This window comes from Symphalangus syndactylus, chromosome 4 (assembly GCF_028878055.3).
Source record: "Symphalangus syndactylus isolate Jambi chromosome 4, NHGRI_mSymSyn1-v2.1_pri, whole genome shotgun sequence".
Lineage (NCBI taxonomy): Eukaryota > Metazoa > Chordata > Mammalia > Primates > Hylobatidae > Symphalangus > Symphalangus syndactylus.
The window spans coordinates 71885903-71911670 of record NC_072426.2 but is presented as its reverse complement, the minus strand read 5'-3'; positions in this window follow the sequence as shown (position 1 = coordinate 71911670).

Here is a 25768-nt window from a genome sequence, read left to right as displayed (position 1 = left end):
AAATATGGAATTATTATTTAAGGTTTTAAGGAATAAAATAAAAATCTAGGCTGCTCACGGTGACTCACACCTGTAGTCCAGCACTTACAGAGGCTGAGGTGGGTAAATGGCTTGAGCCCAGGAGTTGGAGACCAACCTGGGCAACATGGTGAAACCCTGTCTCTACTAAAAACACAAAAATTAGCTGGGCATGGTAATGGGCACCTGTTGTCCCAGCTACTTGGGAAGCTGAGGCAGGAGAATCACCTGAACCTGGGAGATGGAGGCTGCAGTGATCTGAGATGGCGCTACTGCACTCCAGCCTGGGCAACAGAGCGAGACCCTGTCTCAAAAAAAAAAAAAAAAAAAACTAGAATAACACTTTACTGATACATTTGGTATCAAAGCCTTTAATATATATTCTGCTTTTTCTGTATTCTTTCCTGAATATTTTTGTAGACATTAAGTACTTTTCAAAAACGTGATTTATATTTTTGCAAAATATTCTATTCTCTAGATGAGTCATTTCCATATTTTTAGTATTGCAAATCACGCTGTTGCTAACATTACTATACTCAAGCTGTCTGCACATCTCTAATTGCTTACTGAGGTGAAGCTCTTTCGGGTGGAATTATTGAACAAAAGTTTACATAGTTTCATATGTTTTATCAAACTGCCCTCCAGGAAAGTGGGGAAAATGAATACTCATACCAGTGACATCTGAAATTGCTTTTGTTTTTTATAGGGATATTTTCTCTTTTCTTACTGATTTTTAAGAACTCTTGTTGTATATAGTTAGGGTATTAAGTGTCTTTCTATCATACATATTGAAAATATGAACTTCGAACTTCTTAAAGGGCCCGTGCCTTCTCAAATGTGTCTCTCCCACAATATTGAGTTCTATGCCTTGTGCATGTAACACCAAATATCCAAAGAATGTAAAGGAACAACTCTTGCCATTAAGAGGCGAGGCTGAAGCAGGAGAATGGCTTGAACCCGGGGGGCGGAGGTTGCAGTGAGCAGAGATCGTGCCACTGCACTCCAGCCTGGGTGACAGAGGGAGACTCTATGCCAAAAAAAAAAAAAAAGTTTTATTGCAATATAAAACACACTCCATATAATGTACCTGGTTAAAGTACACAATTCAATGGCTTTTAGTATATTCAGAGTCATGAGACCATCACCACATCAATCAATTTTAGAACACTTTTTTCCCCCCAAAAGAAACCTTGCAAGCAGTAGCCATCACCCCTCCCCAGGCCCCCATCTCCTCCAGTCGTAGGAGACACCACTCCTCTTTCCATCTCTATGGATTCGCCTATTCTGGACATTTCCTCCAAATGGAATCACACAACCGGTGGTCTTTTGTTTCTGGTTTCTTTCACTCCTTAGTGTTTTCAAGATTTCTCCACACCGTAGCGTGGATCAGTGCTTCGCTTCTGTCTACGGCTGTTTATCGCATCGCATGGATATGCCACATTTTGCTTATCCATCAGTTGATGGACATTTGGGTCATTTCCACTTTGGGGCTCTTCTGAATCATGCTGCTGTGAACATCAGAGACACTGTCTCCCATTGAGGCTTGATTTTTTATCCATCGACCAAATGTGGTCCTCCATTATGTGGCCCTCCATTATGTGGCCCTGCAGTGTTCAGCCCCTGTCCCCTGAGAAGCTCCTGGCATAATCTGAGCACCTCCTGACCTGCACCACAGCTGTCGGGGCTCCTCTTTTGATCCTTCTCAGGGCTCAGCCCCTGAGAAGCACCTGTCATACTCCCCTGTCTCTAACCCACTTTGGTGGTATCTTGTAAATTCTTTGAAGAGGTGCTAGAAGAAGGCAGAGTCGTCTCTCTAAAATGCCAAAAACCTTTCTCTTTGAGACAGGCAAATTGAGATGTCTGTATGGCAAAACCCAAAGCAAGCCTGGTTGTGAGTTACCCTGCTTGTTCTCTCCACATTCAAGAAAAAGAGACTCATTCAAATTAAAATTATTACCCAATAAATGCTTGAGGTGACAGATACCCCATTTACCCCGGTATGATTATTACAGGCTGTATAAATATTCCATATATGGCTGGGTGTGGTGGCTCACACCTGTAATCCCAGCACTTTGGGAGGCCAAGGTGGGTGGATCACCTGAGGTCAGGAGTTCGAGACCAGCCTGGCCAACATAGTGAAATCCCATCTCTACCAAAAATACAACAATTAGCTGGGCATGGTGGCGAGCACCTGCAATCCCAGCTACTTGGGAGGCTGAGGCAGGAGAATCACTTGAGCCCAGGAGACAGAGTTTGCAGTGAGCCAAGATTGCACCACTGCACTCCAGCCTGAGCAACCGAGCGAGACTCCATCTAAAAAAAAAAAAAAAAAAAGAAGTTAACAATGCGCAGGGCCAGTGTGCAATGACCCTGCACTGTTGCCTTTTTTCTGGGGTCAGGGGCCCTTGTAGGAAGGAGGCTCTCACTGTCTGTCTCAGGTGTCTCCTCTTTGCTAGGAGCCGTCTTATCTCCCTCCTTTATGTAGTGTGTCTCTGTCTTAAAATTATCTTCTTCCTCCTCTCTACCCACTAGAGCATGGAGGGCAAGCAACAGGGAAGTAGATCCAAACTCAGACAACTGGGTTTGAATCTCTCATTTTCCAGCCATCGTGACCCTGAGCCAGTTATCCAATCTCTCAGGAGTGGCGCTTGTGAACCCTAATCCTAAATGAGAATGCTAATGCCGACCTCATTAGATCATGGCTAAACCCAAGGAGGGGCACATTGCAGGCACAGGGAGGCAGGTGTGTTGTGTGCGTCCCCTCTTCTCTTTATTTCTCAGAGACAGGTAATTAATTACCCTGTCATCTCAATTTCCAGAGGACATTACCTTTCAACTTTCTTTCATTATTGGCTATGGCCCCTGTGGGCAGAAACCCCTCCTGGTCTGACTTCTCTGTGTCCCCCAGCCCCCAGCACGGCCTGCGCACCCTGCAGACAGACAGGGACCTCCTGCCACCAGGTGACAGATGACCTCCTTCTCCTCTATCCCAGGGAGGGGGGTGTCCCTGCTTAATGTCACCAAGGGCAGAGAGTACTCAGACATAATGACCAAGCCACTGTCTGAATCAATTATTTTAACAGGATTCTAGGGTATCCGCATTCTGTCCTGGCTTCCTTTTATAGTTAGGAGGGGAAAATTCTCTAATTCATCTGTGTGCTGTTTCATGCTGCTTTGAGGAGAATGAGAATGATGAATGCGCTGCAGTTCCCCTGGAATAAATAGTTCTTGTAAAGCCAAACTAAGTAAGGTCGTTTGCAATATGGATTTTTTCCCTCCAAGTTATGAGAATATGTTCCATCAGCACATTCAGACTCTGCCTCCAGCGATTCATTCAATGCACAACGCTCACCTCCAGCCCCGTCTCAGGTTCAGGATGGGGCCCTGCGTTTGTCTTGGCCGTTTGAGCTGGGAGAAGCGGGGCTGTGGAGAGGGGGTTTTGGAGTGGGTTATTGGAGAGGGCTCATGCTCTTCTGAGTACACAGCCTGGCTGGGAGCAAATAAGGGGTAGCTGGATTCAGCAGCTGCCAGGCCCCGCAAGGCCTGCGTCTCACCACAAGGCCTTGCACATATGTGGGTCTGAATCGTCCCATGTCCCTCTGCTTGCCTGAGGGGGACCACAGCGGACTAAAGGACTGTGTAGGGGACACTCCAGGCATGTCCACCCACCGTAATTGGCCTGGAGTCAAATCCAGTGGCCAAGTCTTCAACAAGAAGACCTGATGCATGAAAGTCCTGCTTGGCTCTAAAGTAAGGCCTTTGGGCAGGTGCTGTGGCTCACATCTGTAATCCTAGCACTTTGGGAGGCCGAGGCAGGAGGAGCTCTTGAGGCCAGGAGTTCCAGATCAGGCTAGGCCACATAGCAAGACCCCGTCTCTACAAAAATAAAAATTTAAAAAGCAGCCAGGCGTGGTGGCACACACCTGTATTCCCAACTAACTGGGAGGCTGAGGTGGGAGAACCCCTTGAGCCTATGAGCTTGAGGCTGCACTGAACTATGATCATGCCCCTGCACTGCAGCCTAGATGACAGAGCAAAACCCTGCATCAAAAATAAATAAATACAGATAAAGTAAGGCCCTCTGTAGATACTTACGGAATCTGTGAGCTCTAGAGAGCCAAGTGCTGTAAGGGGGGCGAGCAAGAGGCTGTGGGTGCTCCTCTCTTGGGGCTGACCCCCATCCATCTTTCCACCTCCTGTCTCTCTGAGCAGGGTGAGTTTGGGCTCCCACACAGTGTCAGTTCACTTACTTCTAGCATTACTGTATGCTGAGCTACATTTTTTGCTCCTGTCGGTCAGAGTGGCAGGTGCTTTTCTTTGCGTTCATGGAAATGATCCAATGGTATACACACAAGCATCATCACTACCATATTGGAAAAACCTGTGACTTGGAGGATTCAGGTTGGAGATGTCTCATTGACTAGGTGATTTGGGAGGCTCACCTGCACACCCTGGGCCTGTGCAGGTCTTCCAATAATCCTGTTGTCACCATCCAAGGACATGAGGGCACCCTGCAAGCTAGAATATTTTAGGTGTCTTTGAGTGGGGTCCCAGAGGCCTCTCCACCTCTTGCACTGCATTCTGTGCTATCATAGACTGTTTGATCAGCTGTGGCCAGTAAATTGCCCCCCGATCTTCAGAGTTTTGTCAGAGGTGCCAGGCATACTGGGTGTCAACAGGGACTTGGTCTTGTCCTGTGGATAGGAGACCAAATGTATGATCTGTCATTGGGTGTTCCATTGACACCAGAAGATAGCTCTTGGTGGTTGGAGGTAGGGCTGGAATGGTAGGTTCTGGTGGGGGTAAGGGAGTGGAATGGTGGATTCTGGGGAAGAATAAAGATATATGAGAATAATGTGAAGACTGCCTTTCTCCAGAACCCTAGTGGTCCGTGCTGTGACTTTCCTACTGGCGCTTGGCAGAGGCTCCGAACAGCATCTTTCCCCATCCCAGATACCTTGAACAGCATCACACCTGCTGGCTGAAACCTGTGAGTTGTAGGGATAAACAGGATTTGCAAATGCAGTATATGCCATCTCCAAAATCCAAAGCGGCCCACCAAATGCTTCATCAAGCAAGGAGCCCCCTCTTAGTGGCAAAGGGTGCAATGTGCCACCATTTGTCGTTTATCTTATGGGGAATATTCTCGTGGGAGATACACCGGACTAAAGGACTATGAAAGCCTCACCAATGCGAAAGGATCCTGAATATTTGTTTCTCTGGCATCCTTTGGCACACCTGTGTTTTACCAGGGTATTCGGAGTGCTTGTCACTTCCTGCTTACTGGGTCCAATTAGCAGGATGTCATCAATATGGTGGAGCTGCAGGATGCTCTGTGGGATGTCAAGATGCTCAAGGTCCCCTTGGCCTGTGCTGTGTCAGAAAGGTGGACAGTTCGCATAGTTCCAATTTTGCTCTTCCTCACTGGTTATGACGGAAAAGGATGCAATTTGCCAGATGAAAGAGCAACACACAAACGGCCAGAGGCTGTGACAACACATGCAGCTTTACTGCAGGAGGCACTTGGTTGGCAGTTGTAATAGTTCACTGTCATCCTCTGTGACCCATCTGGTTTCTATATGGGCCGAAATGGTGCACTGAATGGAGAAATGATGGGGACCAACGATTATGCATCTTTTAAGCTTTTTGCCATGGTACTAACCACTGAAGTTCCTCTGAGACACTTCGGATTTACACAGGGTCAGAGGCTCCCATGTAGCCACTCCTACCACTGCGAGGGTTCTGCCAGCTATTGAGTGTAGCTGTCCCAGCTCTACTCAAGTCTGGGAAAGTAACCGCAGGATGGATAGTTGAGTGCACTGAATATGAGTCAGTCTGAGGCTGGGACTCCATTGATTGCCTGACCTCCATGACTCCCCTCCTCGGCTGGAGGAACTTGATGGCTCTCCTTTTTCCTTGGTATCAGCATCAGCCTAGCTCCTAGACCCAATAGTCCAATAGTCCTTGAAAGACTGAGTCCCTTTCCCCAGTGCACGGTTACCTTGGTAAAACCTCTTTTGGGAAAGGCTTAGGGGAATATTTATTGCTTATACTTGGGGTAGTGGTGCCATGACCTATTTCAAAAGTACCTGGCCTCAATTTTAATTATTGGGCTTTGGGTCTGGGAACCAACTCAGATCCAGAGACTTGGGAAGGGCTGGAATTTTTCCACTGTGATACCTGACGTAAATTTCCTGACTGTCGCCTCTCAGGCAACCACCTAGGCAGCTATGCATGTAGCTGACCTCAGAATACCAGGGCCTATTGGCTTGTAGGTCAAGTTACCCTGCCTGCCTCTGGCCTCACTGACTGTTAAGGGATTTACAGTCACCTCATTTCTGTCATTCCAGAATCCTATCATGCCCCACCTGATATTGTTTGGATTTGTGTCCCCGCTCAAATCTATTTCATGTCAAATTGTAATCCCCAATGTTGGAGGAGGAGTCTGGTGGGAGGTGACTGGATCATGGGGGCAGACTTCCCCCTCGCTGTTCTCGTGATAGTGAGTGAGCTCTCATGAGATCTGGTTGTTTAAAACTGTGTAGCACCTCCCCCTTCACTCTCTCTTCTTCCTGCTCCCACCACATAAGATGTGTGTACTTCCCCTTAGCCTTCCGCCATGATTGTAAGTTTCTTGAGGCCTCCCCAGCCATGCTACCTGTACAGCCTGCAGAACTGTGAGCCAATTAAACCTCTTTTCTCTATAAATTACCCAGTTTCAGATAGTTCTTCATAGCAGTGTGAGGGCCGGGCATGGTGGCTCACGCCTGTAATCCCAGCACTTTGGGAGGCTGAGGTAGGCAAGTCCCCTGAGGTGGGAGTTCAAGACCAGCCTCGTCAAACATGGCGAAACCCTGTCTCTACTAAAAATACAAAATTAGCCGGGCATGGTGTTGCGTGCCTGTAGTCCCAGGTACTTGTGAGACTGACAGGAGAATCACTTGTACTTGGGAGATGGAGGTTGCAGTGAGCTGAGATCATGCCATTGCACTCCAGCCTGGGTAATAAGAGCAAATCTCTGTCTCTAAATAAATAAATAAATAAGGCAGTGTGAGAATGGACAAATACACCACCCAGCCATCCTCACCCCGACCACCCATATATTCCTTATTGCTTTAGTGTCCTTTTGGGCCGTGACAGAGAAGATGATCAAATGAGGAATTAACTAGCTTAACTTAGTAGTTGCATTCTAACCTCCCCACATTCATGTGCCTTCCAACTTTTTCCTCAATATTATATAAGGGCAACTCCAGCGTCTCCACCTCAATTATTAAAGTCTACCATTACACCCAAACTTCAAGAAGTCTTCCCGGGCCAGGTGCAGTGGCTCACACCTATACTTCTAGCACTTTGAGAGGCCAAAGCAGGAGGATCCCTTGAGTCTAAGAGTTTAAGACCTGCCTGGGCAACATAGGGAGATCCCATGTCTAGAAAAAAAAATTTTTTTTGAGACGTAGTCTTGCTCTGAAGCCCAGCTAGAGTACAGTGGCATGATCTTGGCTCACTGCAACCTCCACTTCCCGGGCTCAGGTGATTCTCCTGCCTCAGCCTCCCAAGTGGCTGGGACTACAGGCACATGCCACCACGCCCAGCTAACTTTTTTTTTTTTTGTATTTTTAGTAGAGATGGGTTTTCACCATGTTGGCCAGACTCATCTTGAACTCCTGACCTCAGGTGATCCACCCACCTCAGCCTCCCAAACTGCTGGGATTACAGGCGTGAGCCACTGCACCTGGAGAAAAAAAAAATTTTTTTAATTAGCTGGGTGTGGTGGCTCACACCTGTAGTCCCAGCTCCTCAAAAGGCTGAGGTAGGAGGATTGCTTGAGCCCATGAGGTTGAGGTTGCAGTGAGCTCTAATTGCACCAGTGCAATCCAGCCCAGGCCACAAAGAAAGACCATGTCTCAAAAAATAAATAAATACATAAATAAAAATAAATAAAAGAAGAATAAGAAGTCTTCCTGGCAGCATGAGGATTGGCTCAGGTGTCTTTACCAGGAATTGAATACAAATCATGAATGACATCCCCAAGTCAATACATTCACTTCTTTTTTGACATTTACTCCACATACTAAGTCCAGTGTCATTAAGAGCTTCTCCTATACCTGTTCCTCGTATTCCTGCTAGATTTTTAATTCCTTTGGCACATAAGCTATTTTCTCCCAAAGCACAGACTGCTTCCTCATTTGGGCTGGGCTGAAACTTGAGCATAATTATCATCCTGAAGGAAAAGAGTTGAGGTGAATCTTGAAAAGGATAAATGAATGTCATCTCATAAGCTACGTACTGCAAGTGAGGTCTTACAAGGTTTCCACGCAAGGAGAGGCTGTTTTCCTCTAGCAGATGAGAGCCTGGAACATTCAGGGGAGTTGGGTTCAAGATTTTTGGGGAATATCTATACAAATGTCCTCATTCCAAGCCTTAGAGTCCTACTATTTTCCTATCGGTGTTCCGAATTTGACATGGGAGACAAAAGATTGTGGTTTGGCCGGTCTCACAATTAGATCACGGATCTAATTTTCAGCACATTCTGCCCTGCAGACTGCAGGTGATAGTCATCCCCTTAAATGCTGCCACAGAGGCTCTTTGGCTTCCACAGTGTACCTTGAGTTAATACAATCTGCAGTGCATAACATTTTGGTCAACACAGACCACACATACAATGTTGCTCCCATAACATTATAATATCATATTTTTACAGCACCTTTTCTTTGTTTAGATATATTTAGATACACAAACACCATTTTGTGACAACTGCCTACAGTATTTAGTACTGTAACATGAGATACAGGTTTGTAGCCTAGGAGCAATAGGCTATACAATAGAGCCTAGGTATGTAGTAGGCCATACCATCTAGGTTTGCATACATACACTGTATAGTGTTTGCACCACAAAATTGCCTAAGAATCCATTTGTCACACTGTATCCCTGTCATTAAGCAACATACGACTATAACTGCCTGTCCTAAACTTATCTGGCAACAACACCTGGCCAACTTTGCAATCCTTGTAATTACCGTTGTCTCTATGCTGCTGAGATGCCACAGTTACCACATATCCCAATACTTTACCTCCCAGCTACACCTCATCCCAATCCACTACAGGTAACCATTTGAATAATTATGATGCTATTGCACATCAGATGTTATCACCACCTGCTTACCACTTGGCCATCAATATAGGCAACTGGTGCTCCTTTCTAGGGTACCTTGTGAGGAACTTAGGAGTGGTTCTCCAAACTGCCTGCCAGGGGACAAAAGGCAGAAGCCTTTATCCATCAATTTCTCTCCCCATTGGTTGAGAATGGACCCATGAGCATTAAGTCCCCACATTTCCAAGTTGCACATGTGTAAATGCCAAGCAGTTTTCTGTGTGCTAGTAAAAGCTCTGAGCCAGGAATGGAGAGGTATAATGCAGGGGCCCGAGGTGGTGTTTTCAGGTGGCTCCTGGAAAAGCTAGTCAGAGTATACCTGGAATTGGCCACTGCAGCAGGGCCAGGAGAATTTGAAGTATGCACAAGGGATGTCTGATACAACTCCATTAGCATGAGCAAATATACCATCACAAACAATGTATTGTATTTGATTTGGGAATATCTTTAGTATTTTTCTATAACTTCTGCCTTTAAAATTCTGCTTAGCTCAGGTTAATATCAGAATGAGATTGCATTCCCTAAATACACCCAGACAGCCAGGGTGGGTGTTGGAAGGAAAGTCCAGCCTACTATTTGAAATGCTCTGCACAGAAATCCATATGTGATTCATTCATTCATTCAACAGATAAGCACTGTTTTAGACACTGGGATTACAGCAGTGAACAAAACAAAAAAAATCTCTTGGGGAGCTTATAATATGGGTAATGGAGACAATATATAACACAAGTAAATTAAATGGTACGCTAGAAAGTGAGAAACGCTATGGAGAGGTATTAAGGCAGGAAGAGGGTAGGAAGTAGAGGTGGGAGGGGACCATGTTGTAAACAGGATGCTCAGGCACAGTCTCCTGAGAAGGTGACATTTGAGAAAAGACTTGAAGGAGGGGAGAAAAACAGATATCTGGAGGCAGAACATTCTGGGCAGAGTCATAGCAAATGCAAGCCTGCCTGCTGGTAGAAAATTGGCATAATGGTTAGTGTCTGGAGTGGAGCAGGAGACTGAGCCAGAGGGTTGGCAGGGGCCACGGTGCGTGGCACCTGAGAGCCATAGGAATGTCTCTGCTTTTACTTGGAGGGAGGGGGAAATGTACACAATGGCGAGTTGGGAGCAAAGGAAAAGGTGATGTTCTCACTGTATTAGGTTGGGGCAAAAGTAATTGCAGTCTTTGCCATTAAAATGAATTAATTAAATTAGGTTGGTGCAAAAGTAATTGTGGTCTTTGATAGTTGACAATAATATATGAATTGTGTACACACTCACACATCAGCGTGAACACACCCAGGTCTCCCCATGGCTGAGTCTGATATTCTGCAGGTTTGACATCCGTGGATGAGTAAACAAACATAGCTACCACAGAATGCAATACTGAGGGTCATGATCTGGGTGCTTAGACAATGATGAGATTTTGGTCACAGATGAGACAAAGCCGATGGTGGAGAATCCAAGTCACAGAGGACCTTCCAAACTGCAGATGGTCTATGAAGAGGGATCTAGATGTCCAGAGGCACGCAGGGGCCCTGGCCACCCCTGACATTCGACGCAGGCATGGAGGTTCTTGTCCTGCCCATGCTTTCCTGTCCTCAGCAGGAGGTTCCTCCACCCTCCAATGTCCCACAGTGTGTCTAGCACAGGCTTTTAACTTGTAAACTCCACGCCATTGACAAGCATGGCAATAAAACTTCATTGTTCCTGATGGCAGTAGTCTGTTTTTCTAACCTTTGGCTTCCCTTTTTCCTGGTACATTTATACATCTGGTTCTGGTAAAATAAAAAGATTCACTCAATTTACAACTGTACTTTTTGTCCAGGGCTAAGTTCTCTTCCCCACGCCCCCTCCCCAGCAGAGGCAGAAGTGACAGAGCCTATTCCTGGAATCAGCCTTCTCCGGGCAGGACAGTGCCCCGCAGTCTACCAAGGTTCTGTCAGAGGTTATCCTTCCTGGGCCCTGGCCAGAAAGTCTTCTGAGAGTTACCATCCAGGAAGTGACATTCCAGGAGGCCAAGCGGTGCACAGGATCCCCCTCCCCAGTGTTACCAGGACCCTAGGTGGGACTCAATATGGAGAGATACTCCATGGGACAATGATGCATCCTGAGAATGTGGGCTTGTGATCATATGTGGCTTTCACTATTTTCTGTGTGTCTTAATCCCTTCTCTGCTGCTATGATGGAAGACCACCAGCTGGATACTTTTTAAAGAAAAAAGGTGGGCCAGGAGTGGTGGCTCACACCTGTAATTCAAGCACTTTGGGAGGCCGAGGTGGGAGGATCACTTGTGGCCAGGAGTTCAATACCATCCTGGGCAACATAACAAGATCCTAGCTCTACAGAAAAATTTAAAAATTAGCTGGGCATGGTGTAGCCCAAGCTACTCAGGAGGCTGGGGCAGGAGGATTGCTTGAGCCCAGGAGTTTGAGGCTTCAGTGAGCTGTGACTATGCCACTGCACACCAGCCTGGGCAACAGAGCAAGACCTTGTTTCTAAAAAAAAAAATAAATTAAAATTGAAAAATAAAGAAAAGTAGAAACAACCTAAAGTTCCCACACCAGGAACTTAGTTAAAGACCAACTGCCTGGTTGCTCATATAAGAAACCTTGAGGCCTGGCGTGGTAGCTCATGCCTGTAATCCCAACACCTTGGGAGGCCAAGGTGGGCAGATCACCTGAGTTCAGGAGTTGGAGACCAGCCTTGCCAACATGGTAAAAACCCCATCTCTACTAAAAATACAAAAAAAAAAATTAGCTGGGCATGGTGACGGGCACCTGTAATCCCAGCTTCTTGGGAGGCTGAGGCAGAAGAATTGCTTGAACTCCGGAGGCAGAGGTTGCAGTGAGCCAAGATTGTGTCATCGTACTCCAGCCTGGGCGACAAGAGCAAAACTCCATCTCAAAAAAAAAGAAAGAAAGAAACCTTGAAGTCGTCCAGTGTTCCCCCCTCACATCCAAGTCTTGTTTCTACCTCCTCTGTCAGGAGTCGGACCGCTTTCTGCATTTATCCCTCAGGGCTCTGCTTCAGCGTGATTTCCTCTGAGAAGCCACCTGTGCACCTGCTTCTGACTTTGCTACACACCACTGTGACACTCTTCGTGTTCCGCCCCACTCATCCCCCTTGTGATGACTGCTTCTCCACTTCCGCCCCTCCCTCCAGATTATAAGTCCCATGAGGGCTAGGGCGCTGGCTGTCTTGTTTACTATTGTGTCCCCCAAAATGTCTCCAAAACCTACAACAGTGCCTGGCACACCATATTCCCTGACTGAAGAATAAGCACATGAAAGAATGGATGTGATCCAGTCTTAAACCATATTCTCTAAGACTCCATATGGCAAAATGCTCACAACCCAATATTAAATTAGAAAAAGTCTGCAAAATTGTATACACAGCATAACATTAACATGACTATACACAAATACATGTAAAAACCCAGACCAGAGGCACTAAATTGTTAGCAGTGGTTGGTCCTGGCCATTTTAGTTTTTTTTCTTTATACACATATATATTTTCCAGATATTTACAATAAACTTCTATTTCCTTCATAATCGTGAAAACAGTGAGTTAAGGGAGACGGAAACAGCAAAGGATCCAGGACTTCTGGAATGAACAATGATTTAAGTCCAGGGTCTGGATGGTCGGGCCATCCTGTGAAATATCCACATTTGAACTTGGCCACAATGGATATCTATTACAGCCATCATTTCCAGACCGGCTCTACACAATCACCAGTGATTCTTTTAATAAGAGCTCCCTTCCTTTCTCATGGGGACCCATTAGGCTGAGTGCAGCAGAGATGACAGGTAGGATTTCATGAAGATGACGTAAATTTCCTTCTTTTTTCTAACAGAAAAATTCAGGGTAAACAACCCTTTTCCCCACTGTCACCACGCTCACATTCAGAGCAACAATTTAGAGGCTCGTACAAAAGGACTTGTTTACCTCTGTCCCACCTGAAGCATCTGTAACTGTCTGCAGTAACTGTTGAAGGTGTCAACGTGAAGCTCGCCAGGCTTGGGACCTAGCACACGGATAGGTGGTGCGTTAAATGGGCCCAGAGAGGACAGATCTCATGGGAGTGGCATCCACAGAAACTCGGGGACAGTGGTTCCAAGTCTTGATCCGGACTCTGGATTTCTTCTCTTGCTTGGATTTCTCCGTTTTCCCATCAATCACATTGGAATGTGTATGCACCCCTCTGAGACGGTTTCAGGGAGTAGTGAAATTTACAGCACTGCCATCTGGGGATCCGTCCCTCTACCCTCTGCCTGTGGGTCTCTCTTAAGAGATCACCATATGAGGAACAGAGTGGAGAGATGGGATGTTCAGCCTCAAGAAGATGAGAAAAACCACAGAAGAGTGGAACATTAAAATTGTCATATGCATGAAAATCAGATTCATTCTATGTGGCTTCCCAGGACAGAACTCAGGCCAGAGGTAGAAGTTCTAGAAAGCTAGGTTTCTGCTTCACCTAAAAAAAGAAACTCCTAAGAACGAAAAGTGATCCACGAGGCTACCTTGTAAGGCAGTGCTGAGTCACCTATCCCGGTGAATGTTTCAGTGGGGCTGACCCATCATAGGGCACTTTTGGTAGACGGGATGCCTGTATGAAGTTGGGAACTGGACTGATAACCTTTGACTTTTCCTCCTGACTCCAAGGACCTATGTTTCTGCCACTTGGCCTTTTGCTTGTGCAAGCTTGGACATAGTTTATAACTCAACCTCAACAACATTTTACCTAGGCCCAGCCAGAGCTGCAATAGCCAGGGGCCTCCCTCTTTGCTCTCCCCCAATGGGGGACATTTGTCTTGCTCATAGATGCCATCTATCACCTGACTACAGGACAAGCTCACGATATGAGTCCCGCCTTCCCAGAGTAAAAGTCAGAACTCAAAATCCCAGGATCCCTTGCAGGAAAGGAGAAGTCTTGTGACCTAAGTCTATCTTTCATATGCTCCTGTGCAAGACATGAATTTGGAAATTAATAACCTGAAGGGTAAAAAGGTGCAGGAGGGAATCTGCCTGGTGCATTAATTTTCTGTTTTGAGCGACGGCAGAGAGATTGGCTTTTAGGCTATTTCCCAGACAGTGCAATGTCATGTCCCAGGACTAAAAGTATCATTAGATCTAGCAGACGTGGCATTTGTGATGAAGCGGATTTGTGGCATTTCGTGCTTATGAGTGGCAGAAACCACTGCCGTTTCCTCAGCAAGTTCTGTGGTGGGATTGAGGGATCACTCCTGGACGTTTAGCTTCAACTCTGACACCCAGCTGCCCATGACTCTGTGAGCTTGCTCTGATCTCCCAGGAGAATGGCTCAGGGCTCACCAGTCCCATTTTGTCCCCGTTGTCAGGCACACACAGAGCCGAACTGCCTTTCCCAGCCTTCCTTGCCCTTAGGTGTGGCCACATGACTGAGTCCCAACTAATGGAACGTGGAGAGAAGCGACAGACATCCATGCCTGGTCCCTAAAGCCTCTCACAATCACCCACACACTTATCACCTAGCAAGGCGCAGAGGATCTGCTGGGAGATCACAAGAGCCCTGAAGCCACGAGAAGACAGGAGCCTGGGCTCTTGAATCACTAGCCTGCATGGTGACATGAACAAGGAATAAACCTCCTATTGTCTTAAGCCACTCTGAGTTTGCAGTTGTTGTAGGGTTAGCGCATCTCGACTAGTACACTGAAATCCGTTTTCTGATGGATTAGCTAAAGTAGATTTCCTTTTTTTAGGATTAAGAACTCCGAGTATTTCACTTCCCGACTCGGTCTAATTTGTTGATTTGGTAGTTGCATCTGCAGGTAGGCCATGGTTCCCCCAGAATGGGAGGCACAGGGCTTGCCTTAGACCTCTCATCTTAGTTCAGGATGGAGGGGAGCCAGCGGGAGCCCTAGCGTGGTAATCTCATCACCCATAGGCAGGCCCAGCCACAGAAGTGTCTCTGATGGAGAGTGGGCTCTCTGTCTGCTTCTCTGGTCGTGGTGGGCCTCTGACTTCATCCCTGGCTCCCTGCTAAGAAGTACAGGGAGGTCAGGTATGTTCTTCCTGGTGCCCCTGAATTCTGCACTGGGAATTCTGTCCACTTCTTTTTCTTATTAGGTGAAGCCATGGTCAGGTGAGGTGGCTTACACTTGTAATCCCTGCATTTTGGGAGGCCAAGGTGGGAGGATCGCTTGAGGACAGGCATTCAAGACCAGCCTGGACAACACAGCAAGACCCCACTGCTAAAAGAATTGTTTGTTTTAAATTAGCCATGCGTGGTTAGTGCCCAACTGTAGCCCCCCTACTCAGGAAGCTGAGGCTGGAGAATCACTTGAGCTCAGAAGTTTGAGGCTGCAGTGAGCTATGATCGCATTACTGCACTCCAGCCTGGCAACAAAGTAAGACCTCATCTCCACAAAAAATAAAAATAAAAAATAGCCGAGTGTGGTGGCACACATCTATAGTCCCAGCTACTCAGCAGGCTGAGGCTGCAGGATCCCTTGAGCCCAGGAGTTCAAGGCTGTGGATTGTGCTACTGCACTCCAGCCTGGGCGACAGAGTGAGAGCCCATCTCTGAAAAGAAACAAAAGAAATAAAAAAGGTGAAGCCAACTCTGGGTCAGGAGCCCAGAGAGCTATCTATCTCTGAAAGAAATTACCTTGCACCTGCTTGAAATCAGGCTTGAGTTCATGCAGAAGATGCTCTTAGCCATTTCTGGCCAGCTCACCCCTGATTCATCCTCTACACACAGGGCAGTCCCACGGTGGCAGTGAGTATCACGTGGCGGCCCTCTGCTCTTAATTGGATGGACCAGAGCTGGGCATGTGATCTAAGCTGGGCCAGCTCCATATTTTGTGCCTGAATTCTGGAGATGCAGTTTCAGGCTGGGCTCCCCTGTTGAATAGAGCAGATGTAAACTGAATTTTGTGCCTGAGTTCTGGAGATGCAGTTTCAGGCTGGGCTTCCCTGTTGAATAGAGCAGATGTAAACTGATAAACAGTGGCAGGACCATCTTCTGTCCCATGTGGACTGAGAAACAGGCCTTGAGGCAGTCAGTCGGCCAATAAAAACAAAGCAGCAGGAATATAGAAGAAAAGGTGAAAGAAGGAGGAAGAACTTTCTGAGCCTGGAGGTATCTCAGGCCCGGGCATGAGCCTCATTTGTCCATGAGCAAAATCTCTATCCACAAAACAGAATTTTCTAGTTTGCTTAAACTAGTTCAAGTCTGTTTGTAAAATCTAAAATGTAAGGACCTTGATGGATACAGGAAGAAGTAGAAAAGGTTACCCTACAAGTTGCCACCTCCTGGGAACCTCAGAACCTGCTGGCTCCTGCAGAACTGGGAAACCTAAAAATTCTCATGCAGAGCTGGGGAAATAAGGCCGCAGGAGAGATTCTTGGGACGTGTCCCTAAGTGGAAAGGAGTTTCTCCAGCCTAACAGCCTCTTGTCATCTCAGAGCAAACGCAAAGAGCCCAGAGAGGTGGAGTGACTTCCCCGTGCCCCCACAGTCCACTGACTTGGGGCTAGAACCCAGGTTCCGGGGCCTGCCAGCTGCAAGGCTGCCTAAAACCCCAAGCCTGAACTCTCACTTGGAATTAGGATCCCTTTCCCACATTTGGCCCCAGGGAGCAGTGGCCAGGCGGGAGCCATCGGGAGAAGTAAGCTCGAGTTGCTAGGCGGGCGACAAATGACGCGGCTAATTCTCCTCGCCTGGCTGGTCCCCCTGCCCTGGGACCCGGTGTGCGCGCTCCGGGGCCCGGCCCGGGAGCAGCTGCGGAGGCCGGGCGGCCCTGGGAAGATGCCTGGCGAGTTGTCGCGGGAGGGAGGAGAGGGTACTGGGCTCGGTGCCCCCACTCACCCACCCCTGCACCGCGGGGGGCGGTGCTGGGCGGCCCGGGGAGGGCCAACCCTGCCGAGCCTTTCGGAGTTAATTAGCCTTCATGAATATGGATGCCACCGCCGATTGAAGACGGTTGAGAGGTCGTAACCTGACCTCGGCGAGGCGTGCATAAAGAAAAGCCTACTTTTCTCAGCTTGGCTCCTAATTGAAAGCCCGAGTGGTCGGGCGCAGCGCGGAGGGTGTGATCGCGCGCCCCGCTCCCTGCGCGCTCTGGGGACGGTGGCGGGGGCGCCCGGGCGCGCTCGGGGACCCGCAGGTGTGTGCGGGCGGCCCAGCGCAGCTTCGCCGCGGCGGGATCCGAAATGGGGATTTATTCTGAAAGCTTTCCTTTTCCATGATGGTTTTCATTTCCTGTAATTTAGAGCTGGAAGCATTTATGGAATATCACATGGTTTTCGTTTACACAGGAAATCAGCTGCAGTTGTGAGAAGATACTGACTTACTTTTTTTGTTTGTTTTTGAAATCCTCCTCCCCACATCCAAAAAAAAAAAAAGAGAAATTTTTGAAAAGACGAGCTGGCAGCATGTTTTGAAATAGTTCTCCTTTTTGATCCAACCTCACTGTTCTCCAAAGGGGACTGCAGTTTATTTCTGACACGTGGTAATCACTTTATGTGAAGAAACCCCAGCATCCAGCATCGAGAGATGCTTTTGGTTTTTTTCAAAGCAAAGTGGGGAGCTCAGAGGGGGTGGGGGCGGGCGGGGGCGGGCGGGGGCGGGGGAGCGCTCACAGCTGCGCCGGCAGCTTCCTTTCTGGGATGGGAAGGATTTCTAAAGGATCTTAGGGAAAGGAGCCTGCGAACCAGGCCGCCTTTGGAGTTGAACTCACTCCCTCCCAGAGAAAGACAGCACTTACTGCCCCAGTTAACCTGCTGGGACACTGCTTAAAACCTTAGGGTCGCAGCGCCGTCCCCCCACCCAGGAATCACAGTATGTCTCTTCTTAACCCAGCCCCACCCCATCACCCCAGAAATCATCAGAGAACCGCAGGGTTTTATCACAGAGATTGAGGCCGAGGTGGAAGAATTTGCAATTTGTTTTTTTTCATCCATGCCCCGGGTTGCCACTGAGTTGAAGTCAGCACTCTCTTCTCTCTTTGCTGGGGTTAGTTCTAGCCACTTCCCACCCTCCATCCCCAGTTCGGAGGCCAGCTAGACCGCCGTGGGCAATAGCACCACCGTGTGGCCAGCCTCCCTCTCTAAGCCCCTTCCCATCCTTTTTCTGGGATCCTCCCAGGCGGTAGCGTGGATTTAGCGGGGCTGGGATGGTCCCTGCCCACTTTCTTCTCCTCCCTGTAATGAGGTGAACACACAGGGCACCAGACGCTCCCCCTTCATGCCATCTACTAAGACATTCTGCAATGACAGATCCGTTTCTTTGATTCAAGGCTTAGCTCCCAATTAAACAGAAGATACCCTTGAAGATATACAATTTAGGCACCGAATTTAGGGTGAAACAGTATATTATTGTTTCCCAAGGATTATGTGGGCTCCTAGAGAAAGGAAGGAGGCCCAGCCTGAGACCCAGAGGGACAGGAGCCAGCGCTGTGGCCATCCTTCCAGCCAGGGCCCTGGTCATTCATTCGGTGGGACTGGGAGGTGGTGGGGTGGTGGCTTTGGGAGGTGGGTAGTGACAGAGTCCTGTACACATTTCGGGGGTGTGGAGGGAGCCTTCTGAGAATGTCCAGACCTCATGGGGCCTCTAGGACCCAGGTGGCCCTCGATGGTCACTGTGTCCCCAGCAGTTGAGACCCACTTGACAGAGTCTCAGGCAGCTGCATCTTGACCATCTTCCGCTCCTCTCCCCCAGTCGGCAAAACCAACAGCCATCTGTGTGAACATAAGCCCCGTGTTTTAATGGGCTGTCTACTGGTGGCTGCAGACAAGCCAGGATGGAGGCTTACGGCTGCAGTTCTCTCAGCCTCCAAATATGAAACTGTGTAATGCGACTTATTCTCTGAAACCAAATATTTGCAGGGACAGCCAGCAGCCACCTGGCTACCACATCTTTTGACCAGGCAGGTCATTTGTGCTGTGAAAACGCCACCTGGGGATTTTTCTCAGCTTCTGAGGAGTCCGCAGGCAAACTTCCCGTCCACGACGCAGGGAAGCCCACCCTGGCCTCTCCTGCTGCCCCCCAATTGGGGTGTGCAGATGAAATCTCAGTTGGGCCTGTGAGCAGAATGAAAGAAACTCTGTTCCCTTCTGCAGGGGCTCTGGTGTCTGTCTGAGGCCCTGGTTTCCTCCCAGGAAACTGCACTTACCTTCTGTTGCTTATTACCTAATTGATGAACTATTTGACTCTGCATGGTGCTACTTTGAGCTTCCTTAGCTCGGCCACTAGCTGAGCATTAAGGAAGTTGTGGAGAGCAGTACCTTCATGCCCTGCGCAGTGATTTGGTACATTTCCAGAACGATCTTCTCCTTGTCAGGCTCCCTCCCTCCCGCTCAGCAGCCCTTATTTTTTCTCCTCTCTCTTTCTCTGGCAATGTGGAGTTTATTGGTCTCCGCGGGGTGGGGGGAAATGATCAAAAACGTAATTATTATAAGCTGCAACCCCTGGCCAGCTGTTTGGGTTTCAGGGTGGTTCCCAGTGAGTCACTAGGGCACACCCTCTCTCTGCCTGGCTCCTCTGAGTCCCCCTGGCTTGGCCATCTGGAAAATGGGAGGATTTTTTAAGGGAGAAGGATGTTTGGGGAAGAAAACGATGCCTGGAAGGCTCTCTCTCTCTCTGTCTCTCTCTCTCTCTCTCTCTTGCTCTCTCTCTTTCCTAACTCCACAAACTTCTGAGAAGCCCCATGTTCCTGGCCAAACATGGAACTGTCTGGAGGGACCTGGGCGGGCTGCAGGCCTAGGTCCCACCCAGATGGCCGCTGTGCTGTCTCTCCTAGCAAAATCCTTCCTTGGAAGGGTGAGCAACCAGGGCCTTCTGTACAGATGACTTTACCATCCCAGACACCATTTTAAATAGATCGACATTTCAATATGTATTTATTCTTGTTGTATATACAAAAAAATAAATAAAAAATTAAAAAATGCCCTGCTGGTGATATGCCAGGCTGAGATATATAATGATATTTAGCAGCAACTGTGTCATTCTGTGTTGTTGACAGTAAAATAAATTAACATAATAAACATAATTTGCTCAAAAACAGCTAAGGAAAAGCAGATGGTTAGCACATTTCGGCAGGACCTGTTGGTCCAAGTTTGCACGGATGTTTAGACATTTGTGCAGCCTGTAACAGATGCTTGCCTGGGTTCCCAGGCGCTCCCATGTGATAGGCACGGGAGGGTTCCACGCCTCTGGCCTGGGACAGGGCCACCCCACTGCAGAGAAATGGGGTCCCCAGGAAAGGGAGCTGCCACGTGCATTGCGGCCCCAGGCCAGGGCTGGCTCATGGTGAAGAGCGGCAGAGGCACCAGGCTGGCTTTCCCGCCAGGCAGAGCTGGAGCCTGCAAGTGCCTGGGCCATTAGCATTCACGGCCTGTCGCCTGCCCAGCGCCCATCCTTTGTGTGCCTGGAACAAGGGAGCTTTCTTCCAGGGAGGATGGCGCCGAGGCACTCCGGATCCTGCAGGCGAGCTTCCTGGTGGCATTGGGGACCAGTGGGCCTTGGCCCTCCCTTTGGTTCATGCGCCCATAGCTCTGGAAAGAGAAGAAAATGTTATTTTTGCAGAAGATGCCTCAGTGCCTGGGAAGCAGAGGAGGGCTGCAGATTTATTTTATTCTGCAGGTTGTAGGGGATAGGGCCTGCAGATCCCCAACATCAGGACCCCGGGGTCCCTGGCTTTACCAGGCAAATAGTCCATGTTGGTAGCCTCCTGGGAAGGAGCGTTTTTCCTCAGGGCGGAGGTGAAGGCTGAGGCCCCCAGCGATGGGCGATGGCATTTCAACCTGTCCTTCTCAAACAGGGCAGAAACAGGGACTCATGAGGAAGACGACGTTAGGATTTCTGCTCAGAAACCTCACTACCCCACCGCAGGAGGGCTGAGGGCTCCCTCCCACCCAGCACTGGGATGCCAGGGCAGATCACTGAAAAGGGCAGCCCTTCCTGGAGTTTGGATGTGGCTCCAAAAGCTCCTGGGAATTCCTGTGCTGCTTGAGCAGTGCTGTAAGCAAAACCCCCATGGTCCATACTTGAGAGTTCACATATAGGCTAGACACGGTTTCCGGTAGAAAGGAGCTTATTATTATTATTATTATAGATGAAGTCTCAGTCTGTCTGTCACCCAGGATGGAGTGTAGTGGTGCCATCATAGCTTGCTGCAGCCTCCCATGTCTGGGCTCAAGCAGTCTTCCCCACCTCAGCCTCCCAGGTAGCTGGGACCCCAGAAACCCCGGGACCCCACACCTGGCTAATTTCGCTGTGTGGTTTGTGCTTGCACCGGTGCCTCGGCCTCCCCTTGCAGGCCTCCCTGCTGCGTTGAGACCCTCCCCAAGGGGCCTACCTGCCAGAGGGGCTAGAAGCAGGGACCCCAGAAACCCCGGGACCCCACACCTGGCTAATTTCAAAAAAATTTTTTTAGAGATGGGGGTCTCACTATGTTGCCCAGGCTGGTCTCGAGTTCCTGGCTTCAAGAGATCCTCCCACTTCGGCCGCCTGAGTTTCTGGGATTACTGGTGCACACCACCATGCCCCACCTGCTAGAGAAGAGTTTAGAGTAGGAGACCCAATTGGATATAAAATAGCTGGCCAGACAGAAGCCCTGCTGTAGGACAGGTTAAGCATCTGTAGCTCCACCACAGAGTTGTTAGCATGGCACAGTTACCCAGTCTGAGTCTGGGATCCTGGGTATAGGTGTGCTTAGCACCATGCCTGGTATGTGCCACATGCCCACTAAATGGCAGCAGTTGTTAATCCTGACTGCTGCATCCAAGACAGTTTCATGGGAAGAACAGCTTCCCCCCTGGGTCCAGAGGACAATTAGGACCTTGTCCAAGTGTCAAGTAGGCCCCTCAAACATGGCCAAGACTTGAGGATCTGGCCCCAGTTCTTTCCTTATGGAGTCATCCCACCTCTGGAAATAGCCCTGCCATCTATCCTGATGTTCAGCCAAAAATTGGAGGCCATTTTTTCATTCTTTCTTTTACCAACCCCCACATCAGATCTCATCAGCAAGCCTTGTCAACTCTACATCCAAAAAGCACGCTGCATCCCCCAACTCACCATCTTCCCCTTGCTCTACCACAGCCGTGGTTCAAGCCACCTTACTCTCTCCAGCTCCTGAGCAGCTGCTGATGGATTTGCTCCACCCGAAGCCCTATAATCAGAGCATGCTGATTAAAACCTGCTTGTCAGGCCAGGCTCTCTGGGAAGCAGAAGGCAGGATGCAGTTGGAAAGGAAAGGAGTTTACCAGGGAAGACCTGCAGAGTATGCAGAAGAGAGGAAGCACAAGGAGGCACGGATAGCCTTCAGACCAGCATGCGGGTCTGACCCCCAGAGAAGAGAGAGCTGAAGGAAAGAGGATGGAGTAGGAAGAGATTCAGGCCACACTGCAGCTCTGAGAAAGCCCAGCCAGCCCAGCAAGGAGCTTCTCATCGGAGTCCGGGCTCATGCACCCCTGTAGAGGTTGGTCTTCGGGCGGAGTGTGGCCGCAGGTCAAACACTGCAGGAGGATCTTGGTGGCACTGCCCTTGGAGGCTCTGGTCCCAGCAGGTCCTCTCTTGAAGTGGGAGCTGAACAGTGCCCCCATGGCTCCCACATTCACCATTGGGTTCCCCTTGCCCTTGGGGCAATATAACCTGGCTCACAGAGCTCCTACCTACCTTAGTGCCCTCACCTTCCCCGCCCTGCAGTGGGGAAGTGCTCCAATCCCAAATCCTCAAACAAGCCAAACTTCCTCCAGTATTATGGCTTTTCTGTCTGTCTAGATCATTGATCTCCTTATTACTCCAATGGCTGGCTTCTTCTTGCAATTCAGATCTCAGTTCAGTGTCAGCAGGGCCTTCCCTGGATCTTCCACTCTAATGCACCCCCCTAATCATTTTCTTTCATAGCATCTTATTTCAGTCTTGCAGAGCCTTTATCATTGTCTGATTTTCTTCCTCCTCCTCTTCCTCCTTCTCCCTTCCCCTTCTCCCCTTCCTCCTCCCATCCCCTCCTCCTCTTCCTCCTCCCTATTCCTCCTCTTCCTCCTCCTCCTTCTTCTTATCCTTCTCCTTCTTCTCCTTCTCCTCCTTCTTCTTCCTCTTCTTCTTCTTCTTCCTCCTCCTCCTCTTCTTCTTCTTCCTCCTTTCCTTCTTCCTCTCCTTCTTATTCTTTCTCTCCTCTTCTTCTCCTTCTCCTTCTCCCTCTTCTTTTCTTTCTCCTCCTCCTTCTCTTCTTCTTCATCTTCTCCTTCCTCTTCCTCCTCCTCTTGTTCTTCCCCTTCCCCCCTCCTTATCCTTCTTCTTCTCCTTCTCCCCTTCCTCCTCTTCCTCCTTGTCCTTCTCCCCCCATCCTCCCACTCCTCATTCTTTTCATATGTGTGTATTCAATGTCACTTTTGAGATCAGAGGCTTTCTCTGACTTGTTATCACTGTGATCCTAAAACAGTACTTAATACACAGCAGGCACACAAACACAGGCATACACAGGTGCAAATGCAAGACCTGCAAAAGCTGGAGCACCAGGATTTAGTAGTTGAGTGTTCTGGGCAAGGTTCTGGCAACTTTTCAGATGTAAAGAATTGGGTGCTGAGTGTTTGCAGGCTTCTACTCTGCTCTCCTGGGTTCCTTAGGCAAATCTAATAGGAAAACACAGGGTGCCACACACCGAAGGTATCTAAACCTTTATCAGTTCTTTTTCTGTTGATTATACCAGACTATCTGAAACTGCATAATTTACAGAGAAAAACATTATTACTTCTGAGAAGTCCAAAGTCAAGGGGCCACACCCCGTGGGGGTCTTCATGCTGGTGGGGACTCTGCAGAGTCCCAAGGCAGCACAGGGCATCCCATAGTGTGCTCATTATATGGCTGGTGTCCTAACATGCTATATTCAAGTCTTTCTGCCTCTTCTTATAAAGCCTCCAGGTCCACTCCCATCATAACCCATTAATACATCAATCCTTTAATCCATTAATCCATTATGAAAGCAGATCCCTTATGATTCCATTACCTCTTAAAGGCCCCACCCCTCAATACTGCCAAATTGGGGGTTAGGTATCAACGTGAGTTTTGGAGGGGCTGTTCAAACCATAGCAATCTTTTAGGGCCGTTAGCCTAACAACTAATGTGATGTGCAGACATGCTAAGGAGGGATGGATCAGAACTTCTTTCCTCAACAGCCCTTCTCTCAGAGTAGCTTTTGAAAATCCTTTAACATAAAAGGTTTGCTTTTGTTGTCTAACTCAAGAGATAGTCTCACCTGTTGGTAATTTAGTTATCAGTGGATTTGGTTCTAGAACATTCTAGTATTGCTTATGGTCTAAATGTTAGTGTCCCCTCAAAATTCATATATGGGAACCTAATGCTGAATATAATAGTATTGACAGGCAGGGCCTTTTGGGAAGTGATCACATCACGAGGGCTGCGCCTGCATGAATGGGATTAGTTCCCTGATAAAAGAGGTTGAAGGGAGCTTCCTGGCTCTTCTGCCATGTGAGGACACAGCAAAAGGCACCATCTATGAAGTGGAGAGCAAGCCCTCTCCAGACACCAGATCTGCTGGTGCCTTGATCTTGGACTTCCCAGCCTCCAGAACTGTTACCAATAAATTTCCATTGTTTATAAATTACCCAGTTGAAGGTATTTTGTTATAGCTGCCCAAAGAGACTAGAACAAGTAATTTGCCCTGTGGGCTTGAGCAAGTCACTAAATCTCTCTAAGCTTGTTTCTCCAGCAGCAAACTAAAGGGATATTTATTTCATTTTTTCTAGGTCTTTTTGGATAAAGGGAAGATGTGTGAACATTTTATGGGATGCTACTTTTGGGAAGCAGGATCTCATGTATTCTCCCAACCTCCTTGCCCTATTGAGGTGGCTGCCATTCTGCCTCTATCTTAATCCTTCCCCAGGGCAGTGGTGGAGATGGGGTAAGAGCTGGACAATAGAGATGGGGGAGAACAAGTCCCCTCCCACGCCATACTTAAGTTGCTGCAGAGAGATACACTCTTCTTTCTTTATTTTTCTTTTCTTTTTTTGTTTTTTGTTTGATTTTTAGAGATAGGGTCATGCTCTATTGCCCAGGATGGAGTGCAGTGGTCTGACCCTAGCTCACTGTAACCTTGAACTCCTGGGTTCAAGCGATCCTCCTATCTCAGTCTTCCAAGTAGCTAGGATTACAAGTCATACAACCAATGCCCATTATTGTTTTTATTTTTTAATTTTTTGGTAGAGACAAGGTCTCACTATGTTGCCAAGGCTGGTCTCGAACACCTGGCCTCAAACGATCCTCTCAAATCAGCCTCTCAAGGCACTGGGATTATAGGTGTGAGCCACTGCCCCCAGACTTGAGCTACACTTTTCCAGCATAATTCTTATTTTGTGGGGGCAGTGGGAGGGTCAATCTCTACAAAGTCTTCTTTCTGACATTTACAAAGAAATGTTTCCAATTAATATTTATATACTTAAACAAGCAAAACCTCCCCGCTGGAACCAAACCCAGCAACAGCCTTAAAAACCCTGAAATTTCCAATTATCCCAAATCCTCTTGACTAGCAGAACACAGCCCTCTCAGCACTGTATGTGCTGTGCTAGCGAATCATCCCAAAACTATTACAAAAATCTCAGCCAGGCCATGGCAG